The sequence below is a fragment of the Rattus norvegicus genome, chromosome 17, assembly GCF_036323735.1.
Source record: "Rattus norvegicus strain BN/NHsdMcwi chromosome 17, GRCr8, whole genome shotgun sequence".
Classification (NCBI taxonomy): Eukaryota; Metazoa; Chordata; class Mammalia; order Rodentia; family Muridae; genus Rattus; species Rattus norvegicus.
This window is the reverse complement of record NC_086035.1, coordinates 27,391,748-27,419,320: the sequence shown is the minus strand read 5'-3', so window position 1 is coordinate 27,419,320 and position 27,573 is coordinate 27,391,748. Positions and strand designations below refer to the sequence as shown.

Here is a 27,573-nt window from a genome sequence, read left to right as displayed (position 1 = left end):
CACACACACACACCACACACCCATTCATGCACACTCACATATACGCACAACACACATTCACTCACATACCCAGACACCACATACACTCACACACACAACGTACACACAACACACACTCATTTACAACACCCACTTACTTGTGCACACTCACATGCACCATACACATTCATACACACACACAGACACACACACACACATGCACGCACGCACATAATGCTTTCTTAAAGACATCTTCCTCTGATGCTGGGATTACAGGTTAGGATCACCATGTTTGGCCTAAAACTTCAGGGGTTTGTTTTGTTTTGTTTTGTTTTTTCTTTCATCAGCCCTCTAGTGTGCAGCTGCCCTCTAAGGAAGAAGGGTGACAGGAAGGGGTGGCTCTTAACAGCCCAGCCTCCAGAAGTGGCGGCTTCTCAGTGGTTTTAAAGGTCACTTGCTGACCTGACCGACCGACCGTTGCTGGGACTGAGGAAACACACACAGGAAGTGTTATGCAAGTGAGCACAGAGACGCACAGGCTCCTGCAGGAGGCCCCATCTGATGCTACAGGTCCCTGCCTCAGGAGCCCTCCAGTACTACAGCTGTGGCCACAGCTTGGCCAGATGACAGACAGTACTGGGTGGGTGTCCCCCACACTGAGCTGACAGCTGAGGGCAAGACAGGATGGCGCCAGCCCCCACCAGCTAGGGACTTTTCAGAGCAGGTATCACGAGAGCTACTAAAGGGCTTGTGACTTTTGTCCCACAGTCAAACTTCAGGATTGCACAAACCACCAGCCTGGAGTGACCTTGCCTTGTGGGAAAGCACAGAGGAGCCCAGGCTCCCACGCAGACGGTAAGTCCACATGGGTACTGAATACCAGTGTTCTGGGAGCTTAAAATACATCCACAGAAGGAGCAAGGCCTGCTGGCTCTCACCTTAGATCTGCTTGACACAGACAAATACCCAAAGGGAGCCCAGACATCATGGCAGGAGTTGTTTGCCTGAGCCCTGCCCTTGTGACAGACAAATCCGATCCCGAAGCCCCTTTTCACACACATAGACCTCACTGGCCAATGAATCTTTGGCCTTCCCCCTCCTCTTCCTCTTCTTCCTCTCCCTACTTCCCCTTCCTTTCCTCCAGGCTGACCAGCGGATAAACCCAAGGCCACCCCATGTCTATACTAGCCTGACAGCCAGATGGCCTCCTTCATCACTCAGCCTTCTCAGCAGGCTACAACCAGGACAAGCTGGGAGCTGACCCAGCATCTCAGAAAATTCTAGAACTTACCCTTTCCTCTTCTCACCCCCACCCCGCCAGCAAACACAGAACACTCCAGCTCTAATCTCCTGCTCACTTCTGCTGAGTCTGCACTGGTTTGGGACTAGATGGATGAATCCCTGAACTCTTTCTACATTACTCCATGTCTGACCACAGCGGACCACCATGTGCTGTGCAGGTGGCAATGCCTGGCCTAGTTTCTGTCATCATTCGAAAGGGTCAGATGCCTTCCACTGGCTTTTGATAATTCACACAGACTCAGGAAACAGGAAGAGAACTGAGCTCTGGTACTGCGGCTCCCCTCCTCTTCCACCTGGGTTACATGTTTCTTGTTCATGCAGAGAAGCTTCCAGAGTGGTCAAGATGGTGATGGGTGATGGATATGGGTTCGGACATCAGCAAAGCTGGAGTGGTATTGGATGGGATGGCTTCAGAGTCACCAGGCTGATCTCTGAGCAAAGTTCAGCATCAAAGCGTGATCTTTGACAATTCGGGCTGACGCTCCACAGATAGTACACAGGGCACAGCTTGTGAAACGACTCCAGCCAGCATGTTCCTGCTAAGTCAGCCAAGAAACTACATGAAAAAGAAACAGCCCAAGGCCAGCACCCAGCTGCTGTGAGGGCAGGAGAAGCAAGGTACCATTCTGGGCATACAAGAGGCAATAAGCTTGAGTCACTCAGATGCAGACTGTGTGAGCCAGGCATGCTTTGATGGCACACCAGGTCACAAACAGTCCTCTTAGGGCCACGTGGGCCCTGTTTGTGTATCCTCTCCTTAGGTCTCTCAGCGCTCCCTCTTCCATCAAGTAAAAGAGGATGATAAACCTGAATCATGATTATCTTGACTAGAGATAGTGGATAGCAGCTACCTGAAGGGGACCCTAGACCAGGGCAGATATGACCATGATGACCTCAAACCACAAGAGCACTAACAGAGCCAGACCCAGCTCTCCTCACCTTCACATAAAGAGGGGGAAACAGATTCAAGACTTCTTTTTCTACCTGAAGCCTGGTTAGGCTTGGAGTTTAGCATTGCCACAGCATCCTCTTAGGGCAATACTCATTGGAGAAAGATTATTATTCCCTGGTTAGCACAGTATTCAAGGTGTAGGATTGAGTAGACACACACACGCACGCACACACACAGAGAGAGAGAGAGAGAGAGAGAGAGAGAGAGAGAGAAATCGCACAGAGAGAGACAGATCATACACACAGAGACACACAAACCACACAGAAAGGCACACGTACACTGCACATGCACACACTCATAGACACACATACAGAAATATACACAGAAAGAGACACACAGAGATACCCACACATAGACAAACACACAGAGAGATACACACAGAGACAGACACACACACACACACACACACACACATACAGATACAGACATATACAGACTCAGAAAGAAATAACCACACACAGACACACAGAGAGGCAGACATACATAAATACACAGATACACACTGAAAGACACAGAGATACCCACACACAGAGAAAAACACACAAAAATACACACAGAGATATACACACAGACACATACATAGACACAGAGAGATATACATGCAGAAATATACACACAGAAACATACACACAGAGTCTGAGAAAGAGAGAGAGAGAGAGAGAGAGAGAGAGACCTACACACAGACACACACAGAGATACTCACACAGAGAGACATACACCATGAAAATGATACATTCAGAGAGACTGAGACATAGACAAACAGAGATACAAAGAGAGACAGAGAGAGAGGCCAGTTTCTGGCATCTACTTTCTAATTAAATGTAACAAACCAGTGGCTAATCCATGCAGTCACTAACACAGACAATGTAGGTGGAGCTGTCCTGGTGGGGGGGGGGGTGTAAGGCCTTGGACTTCAAGGCTCTTCTTGGTTGGCAGCCTCTCCACTCCTAGGACAGCTACAGGTCCTTACCAAAATGTCAAGTCTGGGTCATCTACCCATTCACATTGACTCAACAGTCAAAAACTTCCTTTCTATTGTGTGAGACTCAGACACGCTATGGTTGAATGTAGTCCAAAAGGTCAAGGGCTGGAAAATTAACCTCCAGTTTCATAGGCTCACGGAACGGAGGTGGGGACTCCGGGAGGCTGTTAGGGCAGATGACGTCATGAAAGTAGAGATCCCAGGATGGCATGCGTGGCTCTTAAAGAAGAGGAAGAGAGACCCAGACTAGCACATTTGTTCTGTCTCACCGTGCGCTAAGGCCTCTTGTGGCTCTTCTAGAGAACCCTAGTTCTGGTCCCAACACTCGTGCCAGGTGACTCGGAGTGCCTCTAACTCCTGCTTTAGAGAATCTGACTCCTTTTGTTGGCTTCCAAGGGTACCTGAACATGTGTCACACACACATACACACACACACACACACACACACACACACAAACACACACACAAACACACACACGCACACGCACCCACTCTTACACAGACACATAAAAACTAATAAAAGAAACTTTTAAAAGTATTTTTACTTATTTTAAACATTACTTATTTATTTTTAAACAAAACGTTGCAAGTAAAATAACAATGCAAATTAGTCAAACCCAAAGACTGCACAACTTAATAAGCTTCTATACAGTTAGAGCATGTTTATATATTTTAATAATTTATTTACCTTTATTTTATGTGCGTTGGTGCGAGGGTGTAAGATCCCTGGAACTAAAGTTACAGATAGTTGTGAACTGTCACCTGGGTGTGGGGAATTGAACTTAAATCCTTTAAAATCCGGATGCCTCTGAAAGCTGAAACTCTCTTTTTGGCTGTTATTAATTAAGGTGACATGGCTGTGACAATTACTCACTGAAACTTAAGGGAGGGAAGATGGATTTGTGCTTGTAGTTTCAGCCCGTCATGGCAGCAGCAGTGAGAACACGCCATGGAGTCTTTTCACATCACGGCAGACCAGAAAGTAAAGAGACGGGAGCAAGGGGGGAGGGCTGAGCACGGCCTCCAAACGCCTGCTTGTGGATGTGTGCGTGGACACTGAAACACATCTGAGAGGGGGCTGCCTCAGGAGGAAGCCTTGAACTCGCTATTGCCTGCAGAGGGAGAGAAGGGACTGCAATGAACACAGAAGAAAACTGGAGTTGAGAGCGCACTTCTCATATACGATGGAATGCTCAGGCCACATGTAAAACACACTGTGACCTCGAAGCAAAAGGTTAATGACTGTTTCGCTCCCATCACAATGGGGGAGGACCTGAGCCTGGTGGAACAGGCCTTGATCTCAGCACTTGAGAGGTGGAGGAGGCAAAAGCATCGGGAGTTCAGGGTCAGCCTCAGCTCTGAGTTGAAGGCTAGCCTGGGCTAATTGACCTTGTGAAAAGAGAGAGGCAGAGGAGGGGACAGAGACAAGGAGACAAAGAGTGACGGAGAAACAGAGTCAGAAGGCAGAAAAAGAAAGGGAGAAAGGGAGGGAAGGAGTGAGAAAAAGAAAGAAAGGAAGATTAAACACAGTATCAGTGTCAAGAGTCCCTGCAAGTTGGACCCTCCATGTACCATTAATGGGAATCTAGATGGTGCAGACCCTGTGCAAAACAGTATGGAGTGTCTTCAAAAAGTTCAATGGAGAGAGATGGCTCAGCAGTAAAGAGCAGCTGCTCCTGCAGGGGACCAGAGTTCAATTCCCGGCACCTACTTGGTGGCTCACAACTGTCTCTATCTCCAGTTCTAAGCAATCCCACCCCATCTCATGACCACTGTGGGCATGTGGTGCATAGATATGTATGCAGCCAAGACATCCACATACATAAAAAGTAAAAAATAAATGAAATGAAAAAGGACCGCATGACCCATTAATTCTACTTTTGGGTGTATATCTGAAGGAATTAAAAACAGGGATACAAAGAGAGACGACTCGTCCATGGTCAAAGAAGTAGCCTAAAAGTGCTTATCACCAAATACTCAGGTTTTGGAACCAAATGGCTCCAGGGCAGAGGCTTCCTTTGCAGGACAGCAGCCACGGTCAGGGGCCTGTGAATGGCCAGTGGGTCCAAACTGCTGTCAGTGAGGACTGTGAACACTGGGGCACAGATGCAGAGCCCAAGACTCCCAGAATCAGGCTGCTGGTATCAGGAGTGCTGTCCAAAGGACCATGAGCCCAGGCTGTCACAGTGCCAGCCTCCTCGATGACTCATAAGGGGTCATAATGAGATGTTTGAGATAGACCCCCTGTGTCTCTCATGAGGATCCCAAGCAGTGAATGAGAGGCAAATCTTCACCCTTAGGTTTTACCATTTGGGTTTTTTTTCCCTCACTTTTTTTTTTAAGTCAAAAGAAGTGCTTTTCTTGTTCAGCTAATTTGGACCGATTTTATGGTTTCCGCAATTGATTTAAGGTTTCTCCTTTCCAATAAAAGGTGGCCCAAGATGGTCTTCTAGTGCCAAGAGCTCCTGCCCAACAAGGAGGCAGAGGCACAAGTATCTGTAAAATTCCAACCCTAAAAAAAACCTACTCACTGCTCACACATCCTCCAGGGCTCCTGTGAGCTCCAGCTTCCTCACGTGTACCCACAGCCCGGTTAAAAAGACAGGCCCAGCCTTGTTCAGCAAAGGGATGAATCACAGGGACAGTGACCAACATGTTAGAAGAAACAAAGACCCTGTGGGAGTGGGAGATAGCCCAATAAATGTAGAGTTTCCGATGCCTGCCTTTAGGCTGGGAAAGGGAACTTCATTTGTTCCCAGATTCAAAGCGGTCTATTCAACCACAGAGGGGCAAGGAAGATCAGGGGAAAGAGACACCTGGCTTCCCTTTTGCCTTAGCTTCTCTGTTCATCCATCCTCACAGGCTCTAGGCTAAACCAGCCAGAATTCGGAGGTAATGAACCCTGGGGGATATAATTTGCAATAGGCAAATACCAGCTACGCAGAGTCCTCAGGTATGCAGACAAAGAGTCCCACAGCCCATTGTGTGCAGGTGCTGTGGTGGGCCTGTAATTGGCCTGGGTAGGAATGAAGATATCCTAAGAAGATATCCCAGTCCAGTCTCTCAATCTCAACATCAGAATGCTAAAACAATAGGCCCTAAAGATGTGGGAATTACCCAAGGATTCTCGTGATGGGCAAAGTAAAGGGGGAGATGGTCTGAGAAAGAGATTCCACACAGTTCTAACAACTTGTGAAACCACCTTCCAGGATGAGACTGAAGCCCAGGGACAGGTCAGTGGTGGGCAGGATCACACCTTGGCCAGCACCTCTTTGGCCCTCTATTTATGCTTTGACCTCAGTTCAGGCCCCTGAAGACAGACTTAGGGATGCTCACTGCATTTCTTCTTTCCTCTTCCCAGTGTGGCCATATTGGATAACGTCTTTCTTCTGCTTTCCATGATTAATTTGGCTTTTTTAATTGGCTTAGACTTCTTGAGAATGAGTGGCCAGACCTAACTTGGGTGGAGGTGGTAATCCCCCAAGTCCCATAACAGCCCCAGCTCGGGGAGGCATCTCTGTGCTTTTTCATCTGTCCTGGTATTTTTGTTTTACATGACTGAGTCACAGACACAGGACTCCTGGAATTTAAGCCTAATGTTCTGATTATCCCAGGAAGCTTGTATGTGTCTGGCTATCTACCTGTGAACTTCCAATGTAGTTTACACCTCTGGCTCCCTTTATTGGGCTGATCTCCCACATGAAGACTCTCTGCTCTGCAAATGTGGGCCCACTAGACAAGTACATGAGATACTGTTGTGTGGTAGACTTTTTCTGGGGAGACACAAACATCTACTCACCCTAGATGGAGATCAGACAATGGGCCAAAGTGTGGAGACCATCAAAGTCCAACTTAGGGAACCAATGAGTTTTATTGGGGTTATTTATAGAAATACAGTTAAGGGTTTACATACTGGAGTGGAAGTGACTCAACGACAGCTTTGACACGAAAGCCCACCCCCAGCATAGGTCACATCTCACAAAAGCTGGAGATCTAGAGCACACTGCACAGCCTACAGGCAGCTCAGAAGGCTGGAGAATTGCACTTCCAGATGATTCATTTGATCTGAGACTCCTCCAGGCAGTTCAGCTGGTCTCTGCTTCTCCCAGGCTGCTTGGTGGCTCTTTGCAGCTTGGCTTGTTGGAGAGTGACTCTCAGCAGTCCTTACTGCTTACTTACTATTGAGGAGGGAGGAGCCTTGTGACTCTACCAGTTTCAGGGACTTCCTGAAGCTATTTTGAGTTGTTTACTTCCGGTCCTCAAGAGGTCCCTGTAGTATTTCACCTCCCTGTAAACATCCAATCCTTCCAAGATTGAAGGTTTTAATAGAGGAGGAAAGTGCTACATAACTGCATGAAAATGAAACTGTTCTTTCTTTAAATCCAGAGGAAGCACCTGACCTTGCCTGGTTGAGCCAAGCGTAAGTCCCCCATACAACCTGCCTTACTGGAGGAGACAGATGCAAGTGATGTCGCAGAAAAGAACCACAAGTGGCAAAAGAACCAAGAAGATAAAGTCACAGTTACGCCTGTCTGTTCCTCCGGGTTGCTCTGACCTTGTTTGGTCATCGAGGATGAGGAAGGGAGGGACCATTATTCCTGTCTCCTAGTGAGGGAAAACAGACAAGGACAGTGGCTCAAGGTGGCATTAGACTCAAGACATTGCTGTTGTGTCTAGAAAAGAGTTAAAAACAAGAAATGAAGGGAGAGGAGTCAGAGATAAAGGAACCCGTAGTGGGCAGGGGAGATGGTAACTTGCTGCCCGGAATGATGGCCTGTGAGGAAGGAGCCCAGCCTGGTCAGCTGAAGTGTAGCATCCCAGTAAAGCACTGGTACCCTCCCCCCATCATCCCAGAGCCCTGGAAATCCAAAGCCACTCCCCTCTTCTCCCAAGCCGGAAGACCACTCATTCTCAGTCCTTTCCTCTCTCAGGGCCGCCACTTCAGGCGCTGTTTCCTTTTCTGGGAGGCGCTGACATACAAGGTAGAGGGAGATGCGGCACGGACGCTGGACTTATTTACCTGAGTGTCCACGACAGCCTCCTAGCAGAAAGTGACCCCCGCCCCCAGCAGCCTCTCCTTCCTACCCACAGCAGAATGCCTCAGCCCTTATGACAGTGGCACAGATGCCATTTCCCAGGCACACCCTGGGCTGGGGAAGATGAGCAAAGCTTGTTCTATTCCCCGCCAGCCATGCTAATGCACGTGTAGGACAGGGACTCAGGCTGTGTTTGGCTAAAACAAGAAACGCCTCTCTTGCTGGGGCAGCCTTGCAGCCTTGCAGGCGGATTCTGAGAATGCACCCAAATTGGACATTTGCTTATTTTTCACTCCAAAGGAACCACAAGAAGATGCCCTTTTAATCTGTTTATATCACAGAAATGCTCCCGGGGAGGTAGACAGAAACTTCCCTGCACATCTGGCGGTCCTTCTAACTGCATCCTGTAATCTAGCAGTCCTGACTCCCCATACACCCAGAGCCCTGCTTCCTGGCTAGACGATCCTTTACCATCCGCTCATCCACAAGGTTGCGGACAAGCACAGCCACTGCAACATTTTTTTTTTTTCTTCACATAGGGAAAACGACTCTTTAGTTCATGTAGTCTCTCTGGTTCTGGTCCCCAGAGTCAGTAAACAAACAGCTTGTCCTTGGAGCAATTGCCTCCCCATTCCTGTGCAGTGGCACCACAGGCTAACAGCCGTCCCCTGGGCTGTGTTACAGAAGGGGCATTCTTGGCCCTCTGCAATCAGAGGATGCCACATTACTGATGGGGACAGATGTTCGCATAACTCAGCGTTACTCTCTTGAGTCTTGTTTCACTTCTTTTCTGGAGACCTTTCGATTTGGGAACAAAGCCCCTGGCTCCTCCTGGGTTGGTCTGGCCGGTAAACATCCTGGTCTGAATTTACCGAGGTGGGTTGCTAAATTTAATTGCCAGTTTCCATGCCATGTGATGGCGTGTAACAGGCCAGCTCACCTCGTGAGTTAGTCAAGGGTTTAAAATAAATGCTTTCTGTTGGAAAGGACGATAAAGATTCCTATTATTCACTGCTGGGCCTGGAGATTGAGCAGGTCCTGGTTTTACAAGGGAGGCACAGTGGTGCTAATCTTACAAGCTCTGTCACTCCCCGCTGTTGAGGAAGACGGCCTTGGCCACCCCCCCGCCCTGAGGAAAGAGCTCTGGCCAGGCTTCAAGAGACCTTTGCCAGCCCAACCCGTCTGAGGTCTCTGTGACCTTGGGACACAAATAGCACTGTGGACCAACCTCAGCTTCTCCATCCAGGAAGAGGAGTGTAACACAAAGCATCAGGAGCCACCTGGCGCGTGGCGCTTTCAGCAACCGTGTTAGACATGCAAGGACATCTGAGTGAACGCATTCAGAACACCAGGCATAAGCCAGCCAGGGAAATCACGTTCTTCTTACTCATGTCCTTCAAGATGCCAGAGACAATAGAAGGATACCACTGTGCTGTGTGCGTTTCTTTAATACCTTCCTCACAAAGCCATTCTCACTGAAAGCTCGCTGGGCCCCCAGCATGTCCCCCCTCTCCCCAAATTACTCAACGTGTCCAGAGAAGTCACAGCACTGACCTAACTTGGAAACCTGTAAGGAATGCAGTCTTGGGCTGCACCTCATTCCTGATCATTGTATAGCTTGACATCCTCCCCAGGGATGAATGTGTGATTAGGTTTGAGGTGCCCGAACCTAAGTTCATCAAATTCAGTGCACCTCAGAAACCTTCCTGGAAGGCCCATTACTGCTTTGGTGGGCCAGTTGTTGAGGCCTGAGTCTGTGCATCCTGATCAGCCTCCCAAGATTTGCACATCTAATGAATTCTCTGATGATAATGATGTCAGACTAGGGACCACTACTTCAAGAACCACCGGTAGGTTTCCTTGAGCAGGCTGCTTTTAGATGTACAATGCCCAGGCCATCCAAGGTCCATTTAATATCTCCTAAATATGAATAATGGTTTCCTCTACCTCTGGAATTACTGTATCCCCCTCTTAATACATGTCTCTGGCTTGCTCTTCCTTTTTTACTCTAGTGTTAGTAATAATCAGGACTAGTGTTAGGATGGATGGCCTATACGACTGAGCCTATATACACTTCTCATTCAAAAGGTCATGATTTCTTACTTTGGGCTTGGTAGTGTGTGGGGACCAGAGGGCTGTGAAAGGAGCAAGCCTGGAACAAGAGTGTGGTCCAGGCTTGTCCAAAACCTTGGAAATCTCGTCCTGAGATCAGCAGGAGTAGGACTGCTGACCTTTGTCCCGGGTCTGCGTGTCCCAGTGCACATAGCCCTGTGCCTCTAACCTTCTCCTCACCAGATGTAGCCAGTAGCCAGGTTAAACTTTCTTTTCCCCATGAGGTCATGAGCACTTGGAATTCCTCCTCATGCAAATGAGGCATCCCCAGCCCCATGTCTCAAGCCAATGATATACAATCACCCTCCCCAAAGGTTTAAATAGCCTTTGTTCCTACCAATATATTGAATCTGTTTTTTCCAACTCGTGTGTGTGTGTGTGTGTGTGTGTGTGTGTGTGTGTGTGTGTGTACACTCCTGCACATTCCCATTCTTTGCCTGAGCACTCACTGCCAGCCAAGATTCTGCTTGCACCCACCTGCACATAGTTAAGCTTCCCTCCCTCCAGCCCAGTTCAGTGTTCACCCGGCCTGGTGACCCAAAAGAAGAGTGAGTTGAGATGCATTGCTCAGGCTGGCTTTGAATTCCTGGGAACAGGGTATCCTCCTACCTCTGCCTTCCAAGTAGCTGGGACCACAGTGTGGTGAGTATCTCCTCTGACTTTTAATAATAATTTTGTCCTTTGGCACCTAGAACGTCTACCTTACATATGCCATACAGTATACTTTTCATGCAATTGGAGCTTGAGTAGAATTTGAGGATTTGGAGTGTCATTTGGAGTGGAAACCATTCATAGATGTGAAGGAAAAGCACAAAGTAGAGGAAGGTGTAAGCAGAGAAATAATGGGCCGATGCCGCCATTGCCCTCCCTCTCTTCCTCCTCACCGGGGTGTCTTGTGCCGTGAACTTTGGGTGTAAAAAAGATTGAGTGAAGTAACTGCCTGGTTCCAGTGACATGGAGACTTGTAGATAAGCTGGAAGGGAACCAGAGCTTCACAGCCTCAATGCTTCAGTACATCTTTTGAGCAGAGGGGTTGGCTGTCTTGGCTTACCACTGTCTTTTAAGGTTGTTTGTGCAAAAGAGCAGTGGTTCTTCAACTAATGAGTCACAGCCCCTTTGGAGGTTGAATGGCCCTTTGGCAGGGGTAACATATCAGATATCTTAGGTACCAGATATTTATATCATAAATCATAACAGTAGCAAAGTTAATTTTGAAGTAGCAATGAAATAATGGTATGGCCGGGGGTCGCCACAACAGGAACTGTATTATAGAGTCACAGCATCAGGAAGGTTGGGAACCACTGCTCTAGAGCAAAGACCTGGTTTGCTTGCTGCCCTGTTTAATAACAGCAATGTCTCTCTCTCTCTCTCTCTCTCTCTCTCTCTCTCTCTCTCTCTCTCTCTCTCTCTCACACACACACACACACACACACACACAGAGAGAGAGAGAGAGAGAGAGAGAGAGAGAGAGAGAGAGAGAGAGGCAAAGGGCACATGTTTGCTAGCAGTTCATATGAAAAGACGACTAGGGCTCCTTTACCTTCTCGTCCTCTGAGAGTGGAGTTGTCACATGGCCCTGAGAAACCACCATTTAAAAGTGACAGCATTCGGGGCTGGGGATTTAGCTCAGTGGTAGAGCGCTTACCTAGGAAGCGCAAGGCCCTGGGTTCGGTCCCCAGCTCCGAAAAAAAGAACCAAAAAAAAAAAAAAAAAAGTGACAGCATTCTGGCTGTGCCTGTGAGTGTTAGGGGTCTTTTCTATCTAGCCTAGGGCACTGAAATCTCTAGCCAGCACACTCAAGATTTAGCACAGGAGACTGAATTGTCAATCGTAGGAGAAACTAAACTCTCAGAACCTCTGCAGCTATGGAAGTTGCCACATGATGAAAAGTGAAAGATTCCTCTCTCATCTGAGGCAGATGGTTACTCTGCTTACAATACGAAAACCACCTGCCCAAGTTCTTCTGTTAAAAGTCCTGAAATGTTGCAGGACATCTGATCACACTGCGAACCCTGAGACTGTGTTGTATGCTAGAAAAATCTGTTTCTAGTTGTGGTGTAGCTCAATCTTTAATCCCAAACAATGAAGGTAATGTTAGCTTGTAGACAGAAACACCACGTTTGAAAGTAATGTCTAGGGGCTGGGGATTTAGCTCAGTGGTAGAGCCCTTACGTAGGAAGCGCAAGGCCCTGGGTTCGGTCCCCAGCTCCGGAAAAAAAAGAACCAAAAAAAAAAAAAAGTAATGTCTAAGTGAGTGGCAGACAAAGTGACAAATCATAGAAAGATTTTACAGAATAGGATATGCCAAATTATCATAAGAACAGAGAGAAAAGAGAGACTACTTAATAGAGAGCAACAAGGGGAAGATGGCCGCTTTACTGGGACAGTTGTTCGGAGAAACAGAGAACAAGGTAGACACAGGTGAGGACAGAATGGGCCAGAGAATGAGAAGGAGCCTGATTAGAACAATTGCCAAAAGTTAGTTAGCTAGATGAACCCAAGCAGAACAATTCAGTCAAAGGCTGAAAGAAGCCAGTTTGAATCAGTCAGCCTGGAGAGGAGTCTTGAGTCAGAACAGCTGAGCTGACCAGCCAGCCAGAGTTCAGAAAGAGCTAGGAAGAGGTGAGCTTATTCAGCAACACGTCTCAGGGGCTGAAACAGTCTAGGCCTAGATTAGATTGTATGGAGGCTAGATGCTTCCAGGACTGGGCCTAGGTTAGCAGACGGAGGTTGCAAGCTTCAGAGTCAATTACATCTGAGGAAATAAAAGTTACTGTGACACTAAAGTGGTTAAAGGAGAAAGAGTAATCCCGTGTAAGGAGTTCTCCCAGCTTGTGTATAAACAGCAGCGGCCATATTCAAAAGGTTTCCGTGTGAATGGAATCAGTTTATTCTGTGTAGCTCCAGAGAAGTGAACTTAGACATAGAAAACTTTCAGGTCAATGAATCAATAAGGCAAACTCTAACTGGAGCTCTCCCAAAGAGAACAAACAGGGAGGTCATATGCTCAGTTCTGGCTTGGTATAGGACTTCTATATAGAGAAGCAGTGGAGGCAGAGGTTGCAGAGAGCCTTTCAAACATGCTCCTGGGGAGAGACCACTCTGGCGGACTACCTGATCACATATCTTTTCACACTGAGGCATAGGGAAGGTCAGCTGGTAGACCCAGCTCAGGGTCCTGAGCAAATGTGCTTGAGATAGTTAAGGCTTAATGCTTAGTCTTATGGAAACTCTGCCACCTAACGTACCCACGGGGTGCTGGTGCTGGAGAATCAGTTCATGCTAACCTAACTCACTAAGAGCCTGAGTCAGCCAAGGCCCTAATATTGATGCAAGAGTTAAACTCTCCTGATTGTTTTCAATAGCTAGTGTCCAGGTCAGACTTCCCGCCTTTACCTTCCAGGTAGCAATGGTATTGATAATCAAGAGTTTGTATAGATACATCCGACAGCAGTAGAGGCTAGTGCCAGAACTTCTCGGGTAGATAATACCTGTGCTTACTGACCTGAGTATCCTTCACTCAGTCAGGTCTTTTTTTTTTTTTTTTAAGTATTTACTTTAAGTATGAGTACACTATAGCTGTCTTCAGACACACCAGAAGAGGGCATCAGATTCCATTACAGATGGTTGTGAGCCACCATGTGGTTGCTGGGAATTGAACTCGGGACCTCTGGAAGAGCAGCTAGTGCTTTTAACTGCTGAGTCATCTCTCCAGCCCTGTCAGCCAAGTCTTTTTGCTCTGACAGTGCTGGCAATGTCCCATCATCCTTAGCTTCATCTCCCCTGTATTGGCACAGTTTTGTTTGCTATAACAAAAGATTTATGACAAGATTTTAATTTTTTTTTTAAAAAGGGGTTTACTTAGTTCACAGTCATAAAAGTTCAAGAACGTTGGGCAAGCATCTGCTCAACTCTGGTGGGAGCCTTTCAGCATGCGTTATTTCTGTATTACTGTGGCAAAATACCTGACAGATACAGATGAAGGGAGGTGTGATGGTTGTATATGCCCAGAGAGTGGCACTATTAGAAGGTGTGGCCCTATTGGAGTAGGTATGGCCTTGTAATAGGTTTGTCACCATGGGAGTGGGCTTTAAGACCCTCACCCTAGCTGCCTGGAAGTCCATCTTCCACTAGCAGCCTTCAGATGAAGATGTAGAACTCTCACCTCTGCTTGTACCAAGCCTGCCTGGATGCTGCCCTGCTCCCACCTTGATGATAATGGACTGACCCTCTGAACCTGTAAGCCAGCCCCAAATAAATGTTGTCCTTTATAAGAGTTGCCTTGGGCTCTCTTTGCCCCATCCACTGTGAGAATGAAGACCATTCTCAGCAATCAGACTGTCGACATCCCAGAAAATGTCGCCATCACTCTGAAGAGGCACACAGTCATTGTGAAGGACCCTAGGGGAACTCGGAGGAGTGACTTCAATCACGTCAATGTAGAGCTGAGTCTTCTTGGAAAGCAAAAGAAAAGGCTCCATGTTGACAATGGTGGGGTAACAGAAAGAAACTGGCCACTGTCAGAACCATCTGTAGTCATGTTCAGAACACGATCAAGGATCTGACACTGGGCTTCCGTTACAAGATGAGGTCTGTGGATGTTCCCTATCAATGTCGTTATTCTGGAGAATGGGTCTGTGGTTGAAATCTGAAATTTCTTGGGAGAATAATATATCTGCAGATGAGGGTCGGATGAGGACAGGTGTTGCTTGTTCTGTCTCTCAAGCCCAGAAGGATGAATTAATCCTTGAAGGGAATGATATTGAGCGTGCTTCAAATTCAGCAGCTCTGACTCAGTGAGCCACAATAGTTAAAAACAAGGATATCAGAAAGTTTTGGGATGGCATCTGTGTGTCTGAGAAGGGAACCACGCAGCAGGCTGACGAGTGAGCCCTCAGTTTCCCAGCTCTAGAAACAAGATCGTGATCACAAGTACAATTTGGGCTCCTTGGGGACAATAAAAGACTTACATATTGAAAAAGTAAAAGAGGCTGCCTTGGGGAGCAGCACCTTGGAGGTCTGTGGGTCTGTGTCTTACTTCAACAGTGTTTGGACAGAACAAACCCGGAGACTCCCACTTTTTAGCTTCCAGTCGCCTTGCAAGTCTCTCTGGTCACAGCCTCTGGGACCATCTCCTAGCAGCCTTCGGCTCCAAGGACCAGCCAGCACCATCTTCGAGGTTAGCCCCATATTCCAGATCAGCCATGACCTCTCAGATTTGTCAGAATTATTCCACCAAAGTGGAAGCTGTGTGAACCGCCTGGTCAACTTGCACCCGCGGGCCTCCTACACCTTCCTCTCTCTGGGCCTCCTTTTTGATCGGGATGGTGTGGCTTTGGAGGGCAAAGGCCACTTCTTCCGTGAATTGACGCTAGGGCACCGAGCGTCTCCTCAAGTTGCAGAGTGAACTCAGGGGCCGTGCACTCTTCCAGGATGTGCAGAAGCCATCTCAAGATGAACAGGCCATGGAAGCTGCCTTGGCCCTGGAAAAGAACCTGAACCAGGCCCTGTTGGATCTGCATGCCCTGGGTTCTGCCCGCACAGACCCTCATCTCTGTGACTTCTAGGAGAGACACTTCCTGGATAAGGAGGTGAAGCTCATCAAAAAGGTGGGCAACCACCTGACCAACCTCTGTAGGCTGGCAGGGTCACAACCAGCGCAGACTGGCATAGACCAGGCATCTCTGGGCGAGTATCTCTTTGAGCACCTCACTGTCAAGCATGACTAGGAGGCCTCTGAGCCTTCCAAGGGGCTCCCTCCTCTGCTCTGCACCAGCAGCCTCAGGACCTCCACCTGAGTGAAACTCTCAAGCCACTAGGCAGCTTTGTAACCACCCTGGAGCCTCGCCCATCTTCCAAGTCTTGGACCAAGTAGAAATAAAGCTTTTTGAAATAGAAAAAGAAAAAAGAAAAAAAAGGAGTTACCTTGGTCATGATGTCTGTTCACAGCAGTAAAACCCTGACTAAGACAAGAGGAAAGGTTTGGGGGCCTCTGGTTCCAGCTCATGTGAAAGGAGAGATGGCAGAGTTCATGGCCTTTGAGAGCATTTGGCACACACACACACACACACACACACACACACACACACACACACACTCTCTCTCTCATACACACTCACACAATGAAGGGGCCGGGGTTAACATCCTGCGACCAACCCCATCACTAAGCCTCACGCCCCAGGTAGCATCACCGGCTGGGAACTGAGCACTAAGGTGTGAGTCTGGGGAGGACACTGCAGATTCCAGCTGTCACACCAGCACAGTAGGTCCAGTGGCACTGCAGAGGAATCACAGGACAACACAGGAAGCAAGGGAGAAATGGGGGGCCAGGCCCCCTCTTTCCAAACAATTAACAGGGGTCCCAGGAGAATTTTATCCATCCCTGCTAAGAGCAGGGGAGAGGGGCAGGGTTCTAATTTGTAAATAAACAAACAAACAAAAAATGTTTTATAGGAGCAAAATATCTAAAACAACGCCCAGTATGGTGACAGACGCCTTTAATCCCACCACTTAATAGAGATAGATCTCTGAGTCTGAGGCCAGCCTAATCTACATAGCAAGCTCCAGGCCAGCCAGGGCTAGATAGAGAGACCTTGTGCAAAAATAAGTAAATAAATAAATAAATACATACATACATACATACATACATACATACATACATACAAACAAACCATGCAAAAAAATGTTTAAAACACCACAATCATCAAAATACACACACACACACTCACACACATATACACACACGCACACTCACACACATATACACACACGCTCTCACATACACTTGCATACACTCTCACTCACACTTTCACTCATACATACACACACACTTACACACATATACACACTCACATACCTACACACACACTCTCACATACACTCTCATTCACACATACTCACACTCACACATACTTTCACTCATACACATACATACACACACTCATACACACATATACACACTCACACACATACACACACACTCTCACATACTCTCACATACACTCTCACTCACACATACTCACACTCACACATACTTTCACTCATATACACACACTCATACACACTCACACTCATACACACATACTTTCACTCATACACACACATACACACACTCACACATACTTTCACTCATATACACACACACTCATACACACACACTCATACACACTCACACACACATATACACACATACACACATATCTACATACACGCTCTCACATACACTCACATACACTCTCACTCACACATATTTTCACTCATGCACACACACACACACACACACACACACACACACACACAGTGTTTACTCCACATCACTAGTATCTTTACTTGTGCAGTTCATCCAGTCCTTAGCTTGAGAGTCATCCTACCTTCAATTTTTGAGGCAACAATTTTATTACACTTATTTTTAAAAAACATTTTATTACTTTTCTTTTCGTTTGTTGTTATTGTTGTGTTTGTTTGTTTGTTTGTTTGTTTGGTGGGAGAGGGGCAGTTCCAGGCAGGGTTTCTCTGTGTAGCCCTGGCTCTCCTGAAACTCACTCTATAGATCAGGCTGTCCTCGAACTCACAGAGACTCACCTGATTCTGCCTCCCGGGGCCGGGAGCATGCCATGCAGCACCACCATATGGCTATTTTTTTTTTTTTTTGATAACTTCATACAAAGTATTTCGGTCATATTCACCCCCAAACTCCTTTCAGATCTACGCATGTACATAGCCCCCAAATTTCATGCTCTGCATTTTGGTTTAGATTTATTTTATTATTTTATATGTATGATGATTCGCCTGCCTGTGTGTATGTGCATCGTGGGTGTGCCTTGTGCCCGAGGAGGTGATGGGAGAGCTTTGGAGTCTCTGGAACTAGATTTACAGAACTATGGGAACCCCATGTGAGTGCTGGGACTCAAACCCAGGTCTCTCCAAGAGCAACCGGGTGCTCTCCACTGCCGACTCTCCAGCAGTAATTGTGGGTTTTTGTTTGTTTGTTTGTTTTGTTGTTGCTGTTGCTCAAGTTTCTGTTGTATTAACCAATAATAAGATCCAATTTGTGCTCCTCATATGTTCCTGGGTGTGGAACACTCCTGACCTCACAGAGGGTACAAGTTTGAAGAAAAATGACTCTTTCCTCCCCTGAAAACTATTAACGGCCCATAGATCCTCAAGGGTGCAGCCTTATGAAGCCCTCCCTCTGGATGCTGGAATGTTGGCTGGCTTGATCTTGTGTGGCAGGCAAGGACAACTGCTGTCACTCCATGAAAGCAGCAGTCTGGTTGTGTGCAGAAGATACTATTTTGGTCCTGGTTTTTCCACTCTTTCTTCCTCCATGATTCCCATTATTTGTTTATTTTTAATCTGTTCTCTCTCTCTCTCTCTCTCTCTCTCTCTCTCTCTCTCTCTCTCTCTCTCTGTGTGTGTGTGTGTGTGTGTGTGATGTGGGATTGACAGGCACACTGTGTCTCAGCTCATGTATGGAGGCCAGAGGACAATCTCAGACATGTTGGTCTCCAACTTTCACCTTGCTGGAAATGGAGCCTCTGGTTCACTGATGCCCAAGCCAGGCTAACTGGTCAGCAAGCTTTGCAGAGGGTCTCCCGTATCTGCATCCCAGCCCGCATCAAGAACGCTGGAATGACAGATGTGCGCTAGCATGCCCAGGTTTATGGCATTTCCGGGGAATCCAAACTCAGGGCCTCGCACCTGCACGGCAAGCACCTCACCCCTGTACCTTGTCCCCAGGCCCTCAGTGTTGTAAACCTATAGCCTAGTGTGGTTTGTGCTTTCTCCAAGAATCACCTGCGAGTGACGCTGGAGTGGGAGTGTGGCACTGTTAGTAGGTGCCAGAACCTTTGGTGGAGTCAGTGAGCGGTTTGCTCCCACACACCAGCTCTTCCTCCACCGCCCCCCGCCGACCTGGCTGTGTAATCATAGACTTGGGTTAGCGCACGTTCCTGCCCTTGCTATCTACCACAGGCCTGGCATTTTCTCCAGAGCCTGAACTGTGCCATTTAGATTTTGAAACTTTCCAACTGCGAGCAAACAAACCTCTTCTCCATAAGGGGCCAGGTCCAGTTGATCCAGGGAAGGAGTCCAAAGATCACGGATACACACTTTCGTCTGCTTCTCCAGCTATTTCTGATACCCATAGCCACCTCTGCAGAAGTATGCGTTGAAGAGTCCTGGCTTCCCTGACTCTGTTTTTCTATACGTTCTACGAAGCACTGAGCATGGGGGCTGCTGACAAATAGGCTCATTGCACTAGGAAAGACATGGTGTAAACAGTAGAGATTCCTGGGACTTCATCCTGTATCTTTCACGGTGTGCAGGATGTCCTATTAAAGATGGCCATCGTGGGGGTTGGGGATTTAGCTCAGTGGTAGAGCACTTGCCTAGGAAGTGCAAGGCCCTGGGTTCGGTCCCCAGCTGGGGGTGGGGGGGATGATGGCCGTCCTTACAGCAGCTCGTGCCTGTAATCCAAGAACTCGGGAGGTGGGGGCAGCAGGACTTCAACCCCAGCCTGGACTGCATAGTTTAATAAATAATGAATAAATGCTTTCAATCTGCCTTTAAAATCCTAATTTAAAAAAAAACCCTAAAGATGGGCAATGATTGTCACAGCCACATGACAAATGGATAGACCAGCATCCAAGCCATGTGGGCAGTGGCTGTGGGGACAGGAAGCTGCAGAGCCCCACTGGCTGTAAGGTTTAACACCACACACAGGGCTCAATGAGATTAGCATCTCGGGCCCCAGCAAGGAGAAAAGCACCTCCCTGTGCATCCTTTCCCCTCTCAACCCAGACACCCTGGCTACACTGCAAACTCAGAGGCAAAGAGGGGGAGGAGAGTCTGAATTTTTTTTTTTAATTAAAAGACTTTAAGCTCAAAGGGCGAGGAAAAGCATTGACTTTCAGTTTCCCCCATGTGAGTTCATTCATTTTCAACGCCAAAAACAACCTGATATCTGTCCCCGTGGTAATCCACTTACTGTGGCTGAACCCGGGGTGTGAAAAGTTCTGAGAAGACAAAGATGGGCTCAGCCTCAGCTGCCACCTTGAAGAGGCGTGTAAAAGCCTGCAGTTTAATTTTAGCTTCATAACAAAGAAGAGTTTTCCTATCTCCGCAGAAGCCTAGGCTGTCACTTGCTCTACAGGTGTGCTGAGACAGCACCCGCAGCCCAGCCGCAGCCAAGAACGCACCATGCTGAAATGAGGGAGGTGGGTGGCGGGGGCGGGGGGGGGGAGGGGGAAACAGAACTAAGCCATTAATCATTTTTTTAAATGCGTTTGGTGAACTGTTTCAGCAAGCGTGGAAACATCCCAAGTAAATCTCACAGTTTCTGCTAAGAATGTATAAAATCAGTGGTGTGTGCGTGTGTGTGCGTGCATGTGTGTGAATTGTGTGTGTGTGTGTGTGTGTGAGAGAGAGAGAGAGAGAGAGAGAGAGAGAGAGAGAGAGAGAGAGAATGTGGCTCTGTGTGTGTGTGAATATGGCTCTGTGTGAATGTGTGTGTGAGAGTATGTTTATGTGAGTGAGTGTAAGAGAGAGAGAATGAGTGTGTGTGTGTGAGTGTGAATGTGTGTATGAGAGAGTGTGTGTGTGTGAGCGTGAATGTGTGTATGAGAGTGTGTGTATGTGAATGTGTCTGTGTGTGAATGTGTATATGAGTGTGTGTGTATGAGAAAGTATGTGTGTCTGTGTGTGAATGTGTATGTGAGTGTATGTGTGAGTATATGTATGAGAGAGAGAGGGAGAGAGAGAGGGAGAGAGAGAGTCTGTGGAAAAGAATGATGGCTACAGCAAGGGGTGGGGTCCTGAAGAAGCTGTGATCCACTGGATGTTGTTACTCTGCTTCCCTGAGACCAGAAAACTTGTCAGGAAAGGCTTGTATGTAGCTAGCTCACAGTTTTGTGGGGAGATGGTCCAACCTGCACAGTACTGGGTATATGGAGGGCCTGCCTGCATAGTGTCACAGGCATGGTATTGGCTTTGTGGCAGATCTCCCTGAGTAGCATCATGGACAAATGGCTCTGCAGAATGTCTACCTGCACAGCACCATGGTGTTGGCATTGTATCACAGAGTGTATGAGACAGAGAGAGCTCAGTGAGACAGGAGGCATGAGAGCAGAGAGAAGCCACAGTGGTGAGGGACTAACCAGGGTCCCTTGTGAGCCATGTGAACCTCTTGTCCCAGCAGAACCTTCAGAGACATGAGTCCCTTGTACTGGGCTGAACCAAGCTCCCAAAGCTCCCATCCCCCTCTCAGCATCACCACACTGGGGACCAAGCTTACAACACACATAAACTCTATTTTAAATTATTTCACTTTATGCCTGTGGGTGTTTTGTCTGCATGTAAGTCTGCATTCACATTTACCTAGAGCCTGTGGAGTCTAGAAGAGGGCATTGGATCCTTTAGAACGTGAGTTACAGATAGTCACAAGCAGTCATGTGGGTGCTGAGAACCAAATCTGAATCCTTTGGAAAAACAGGCCATCCTCCTAACTGCTGAGCAATCTATCCAGCTCCAACCAGCACAGGAACTTTTCGGGACATACTCTGAGCCATGCAAACTCCAGCCCAACCATAACAGACAGCAACAACTCATCACCCAGTGGATTCTATTTATTGTGTTCTTTGCCTGTAACAGGTACTGTGCTGGGTCCCGGGGAAGACACAGAAATAGCAAGCGGCCCACAAGATAAGTTAACGAACACACCAATAACAGTCGTACAAGTGGAAGAGACACAAAACAAGGCAAGAGAAGGGGATAAACCTGTTAGATAAGTGAGAGCTGCCCAGGTTCTTCTAGCAAATGAATATAAAGCCCAGGGATGGGGAGATGGCTTGGTGGTTAGGAGCACTGCGGGTCTTCCAGAGGGCAAGGGTTTAGTTCCCAGCACCCACATCAAGTGGCTCCAGTTACCTGTAACTTTAGGGAGCTAATGTAATCTCTGGCTGCCAATGGCGTCAATATTCATGTACACAGACACACAGGCGTATACCTAATTTTTAAAATTGCTTTCTAAAAGAAAGAAAAATACATATGAAGTACACAGAGAGAGCAGTGCAGGGTGCATGGATGGCTTTATACCATGTAGGAAGAGTGGCACATTTCCAGCTTTAAGCTACGGACTACGTAATGGCAAATTAAACACTATCTCTGTGAATAAAAATAATCTGTAAGGTAAAATCGGGCTTTGGTGCCTCTTTGCTGCAGTGACCTTGGAATGAATCCCTCCACCAGGAGAGGTGTGTCACTCAGGTCTCCTGTGGTTCCCTTGGTTCACAACCCCATTTATACATCTGGAGATTAACTGGGCAATGAGGGGTATGAAAACCTAGGTATCAAACCTTTGGGTCCGAAGCCACCTCCTCCCACACACTACCTGATCCATGGCTCTGTTCACCAAGATCCTGCTTTGCGCCAAGAACCACAGCAGGAGACCACTGGTCGGGAGGTCACACAAGGACCCTCTGGCTCCAGTGGAGAGGTGGGTCACATGAATTCCAGCCTGGGTTCCCAACACACTTTCTTCTGGAGGGTATGACCGCTCCACAGATCTGTAACATCCTTGGCAGGGACAATAGATGTGTCTTTGTGTTTCCAAAGATGGGTGCATTTCAAGTAGGAAGATAAGGAGCTTGGACTACAGCATTTCTTACTCATTCCAGCACCTTCTATCAGCTGGCTGTGTGCAATTGTGTGCACACAGCATGTGCCCGATGCTCGCCTCACTGTAGGATGGTCAGTGCACTTCTTTATATTTTAATTTCTAATTGTGTATTTATTACTATAGGGGCGGGGGAGGGGTAAGGCATTGTTTGCCACAGCACACGTGTGGAGGTCAGTACTCTCCTGTGTTTACATGGCTCCGTGGGTCAGCCTCAGATTGTCATGTTTGTGTAAGAGCTTTCCCCACTGGGTCTCTCTCTCTCTCTCTCTCTCTCTCTCTCTTTCCTTTCTTTCCTTCCTTCCTTCCTTCCTTCTTTCCTTCTTTGTTTCTTTCCTTGAGATAAGGTCTTTCTGTGTAGCCCTGGCTATCCTAGAACTTGCTCCTTGAACCAGGCTGTCATTGAACTCAAAGAGATCCGTAACCTCTGCTTCAGCTTCCTCAGTGTGGGGGTTAAGGGCATGTACCATCGCATCTGGTGTTTCTTTTTAAACTTGGATTTTTCGTGTCTGAGTGTTATCCTAGTTAGGGTCTTTATTGCTTCGATGAAACACCATGAACAAAAGCAACTTGGGGAGGAAAGGGTTTATTTCACTCACAACTCCATGGAACCGTTCATCATCAAAAGCAGTGAGGGCAGGAACTGCGGCAGAGCAGGAACCTAGAGGCAGGAGCTGATGCAGAGGCCACAGAGGAGTGCTGCTCACTGGCTAGCTCCTTATGGCCCACTCAGCCTGCTTTCTTATAGATCCCAGGACTACCAGCTCAGGGTGGGCCTTCCCATATTAGTCACTAATTAAGAAAAGGCCCTACAGGTTTGCCCACAGGTCAAACTTATGGAGGCATTTTCTCAATTGAAGTTCCCTCCTCTCTGATGGCTCTAGCTTGTATCATGACATAAAATTAACCAGCACAGGACTATTGCAATCTTCCCAATAATCCTTATATTGTATGATGACGATTTAAATCTAAACATGCGAACAGTCAACTGGTGCCCATGGTCACCATAATAATATGCTAGGGTAGCTGTAGCCCACATATTTGAAAATACAAACATAAAATCATGGATCCTGCTGTTTCCCGTACAGCAGAAACAACCTTGGCCACACTTTTACTGTTTTTAAAGATTTTTTTTTAATTTAGAGTGTGTGTGTGTGTGTGTGTGTGTGTGTGTGTGTGTGTGTGTGTGTGTGTAGGCATATGCACGTGGGTGCCTTGGAGCCCAGAGGAGGGCACCAGATCCTCTGAAACTGGAGTTACATGGCTGTGAGCCGCCATGTTGATGCTTGAAATAAAACTTGGATCCACTATAAAAAGAGCAAGTTTCTTACCCACGGAGTCATCTCCCCAGCCCTGTGCTACACCGTTTTTTATTTTGTCCACTGGTATATGTACTTACCACAACCCTTCCCCCTTCAATGGTATGAAAGGAAAAGGAGCTGTGGGTCCTTGTCTTTCTACGTTTCATCACTTTCAGCCTAAGTGGCACAGAGAAGGCACGCAGGAGTCTGGTGGGCTCAGGTCGTCGTCCCTCTCTATCGTTTTCTTCCTGCTTTTCAAACGTGCATGTACTTGCCTGACTGCTCAGACAAATGACTGTTAAAGCAGCTGAAAGGGAGGACAGCATCATCACTGCAGGGAAGTCGTGGTGGAGCTGGGGAGATAACTCTGTGGTTAAGGGAAGTCGTGGTGGCCCCAGCCTGAGACAGTTAGTTGGTCGCGCTGCAGCCATAGTCAGGAAGTAGAAAAGTTTGACTGTTCTGCTCGTTCTTTCCTTTTTCTTCAGTACAGGATGACAACCCACAGGTGGGGCTGCCTATGGTCATGGTAGATCTTCCACCTCAATTAACCTAGTCTAGATAATCAATCCCTTAAAGGCATGCCCTGAAGCTGATCTAGTCTAGAAAATTCCTTACAGACCTGCCCCACAGCTTGCCTCATAGGTGATTCTGGACACTGTCAAGTTTTAGATATTACCCCCTCAGTGCAAATCCTGGACCGGTGGGAAGCTCGGCTTCTCCCTTCTTCATTCCCTTCTCTCCCTCTCCCTCTCCCTCTCCCTCTCCCTCTCCCTCTCCCTCTCCCTCTCCCTCTCCCTCTCCCCCTCCCCCTCCCCCTCCCCCTCCCCCTCTCCCTCTCCCCCTCCCCCTCCCCCTCCCCCTCCCCCTCTCCCTCTCCCTCTCCCCCTCCCCCTCCCCCTCCCCCTCTCTCTCTCCCTCTCCCTCTCCTTCTCCCTCTCTTCCCCCTTTCTCTCCCTCCTTTCTCCCTCCCCCTTCCCTTCCTCCTCCTCCCTACTCCATCCTGAACTTTAACATCCTTAACATCCAGTATAATCCTGTACTCCTTTGACTTATTTTAGTTTTGCTTTGTTTTATTTTTCAAAACAGAGTTTCTCTGTAGCCCTGGCTGTCTTGGAACTCAGTCTGTAGACCAAGTTGGCCTCCAACTCATAGAGATTTGCCTGTCTCCGCCTCCTGAGTGCTGGGATTAAAGGCACGTACCATCAGCTCCTTTGTTTCTTGATGGTCTCCTCTTGATGGGTTGTATAGTGAAATCTGTGCTCCTGGGGCAACACACACCACACGTGAGTGGGCAGCTAGAAGAGAGGCAGTCGACATTCTGCGCATCTCCTCCGCTCACATACATCGTGCTTTACTTACAAAGCCCACATTCACATAGGAAACAAGAAGAATTTCAAGATGGCAGCATATCTGCTGTAGACAACTTTGGGCACACGGTCCAGCATCATGTCTTATGCCCATGAAGTATGGAATGACCACCGCCAAGTCAGGTGAGCGGACAACATTAGGATATGACTTTCGGATCCACTAAGACATGGCTTGGACGCTGCATAATACAACAGACATTTGTCACGCTATTCAGTGGCCATAGCTCTCGCTAAAACGGGTGGGGGAGTGTTCCTTTTATAAGCGTGGTAGGGTGTGACTGTTCATGCAGGTCTATGTGTGTGTTGGGGGCAGGGTGAGGCGGCCAGAAGTCAAGTCTGGGTATTGTTCCTTAGGTGTCAACTTTTTTAAAAAAGTAAATAAATAAGTAGGAGAATCGTGCTCTAAAATAATAACTAAGAACATTGTGTGGTAAACCCATAAACTGTGGCTACCGGAGTAGTGTGTGCAGTTGCAGGAGCTATGCTCTTCAGTGACTGGCAACACAATAGCGGCAGTGCCGTGAACACAGAACAACACATCCGTCACGCTGAGGTGTCACTAAGCAACAGGAACCGTCCGATCCCATTACCATCACCCCTGTAGCCTGTCACAGACGGGAACGGGGTAATGCCATGAATATTTTAGCCTATTTGGGGATGGGACCCCAGGAAAGAAGATGAAGGCGTGGGAAGAGAGAGGTGTATTCCCAGGCTGGTTTGAGTGAATAGGGCTCAGTCTCACTGGGCCATCAATAATGCACCTCTACCTCTGACTCCCGGAGGAAGTGATTTACTCGATGACTCTTCCCTTGGTTCGTGGTGGCCTTAGGGCTGTCCGTCAACCCCTCAGCATCTCTAGGTTTGCACATCCCTGGGATGACTCGGCAGGCTTTCCAAGTCACCCTTCCTGTACAGGCGAGGAGCCTGGGGCAGAGAAGAAAGTTCAGGGCAGCCTGGTGAGGTGTGAGTCAGGCCTGTGCACAGCTGGTTTCCACGGCAACACAGGCCTAAGAGGAGCATCAGCTTCATTCCCCACAACACCTAGCCCAGGGCACCCCAGAGTCCACAGACACGCTACTGCGGACCAGTGCCCCCCACCCCAGAGTCTCTGCAGGGGGATAGCAGCAGGGTCTGAGAATTGGCCTTTCTTGTGCGTTCTCTACACGGGCACGAAAGCCTTTAAGATATTCTTTATGGTTTATAGTTTATGCTCCCTAAAGCCTCTCATGCTAAGGGCTTGGTCCCAAGCTGGTAACACCACTGAGAGATAGCAGGGCCCTTAAAAGGCAGGGCCCAGCGGGAGGGGTTAGGTCATGGGACATACCCTTAAAGGAGTTATTGGGACCCTGCCCCCTTCTCTTAACTTTCTCCTTTCCCTCCCTCTTGCCTCCCTCCCTTTCTCCTTTCCCTCTCCCTCCCTCCCTCTTGCCTCCCTTCCTTTCTCCTTTCCCTCTCCCTCCCTCTTGCCTCCCTTCCTTTCTCCTTTCCCTCTCTCTCCCTCCCTCTTGCCTCCCTTCCTTTCTCCGTTCTCTCTCGTTTTTCCTCTCTCCCCACCCCCTGCCCAGCTTCCGGGTTGCTTCAGGGAAACAGCCTTTCTCTGTCACACGCTCTTGTGCGTCCCACTATAACGCCCTGACTCACCACACACCCGATGCCTATGGGAGTCAAATGCCTGTGGTTTGAAACCTCTGCGACTTAGGGTCAAAATAATTCTTGCCTCTAATTTTATTTTCCCAGGCTTCTTGTCACAGCAACAGTAATCTGACTAATACCATATGTATCTGCCCTGTGCAGACTGATCAATAAGAAGAATTTCTTTAAAATAAGAATAGATGTGGGGCTGGAGAGAGGGCTCAGCAGTTAAGGGTA

At 47.9% G+C, this 27,573-nt stretch overlaps 1 protein-coding gene and 1 long non-coding RNA gene across 4 annotated transcripts in view; both read left to right on the top strand.

Annotated features, from left to right (window-relative positions):
- The window catches only part of Tpi1l2 (triosephosphate isomerase 1 like 2), a 923,619-nt gene that overhangs the window by 811,678 nt on the left and 84,368 nt on the right, over positions 1–27,573 (top strand). The window contains exon 2 of the mRNA XM_039096247.2: positions 15,371–16,283. The gene's annotated coding sequence lies outside the window, so the exon portion shown is untranslated. The remainder of the gene's footprint in view (positions 1–15,370; positions 16,284–27,573) is intronic.
- Positions 472–9,241, top strand: LOC120097830 (uncharacterized). Of its 3 annotated transcripts, none has more exons than XR_005495635.2 (3): positions 472–619; positions 748–834; positions 7,602–9,241. It is a non-coding gene; the product is annotated as an uncharacterized LOC120097830 (long non-coding RNA). The 3 variants fall into 3 exon arrangements; XR_005495636.2 differs by lacking the exon at positions 7,602–9,241 and adding an exon at positions 1,301–7,558; XR_010059456.1 differs by having other exon boundaries at positions 472–834.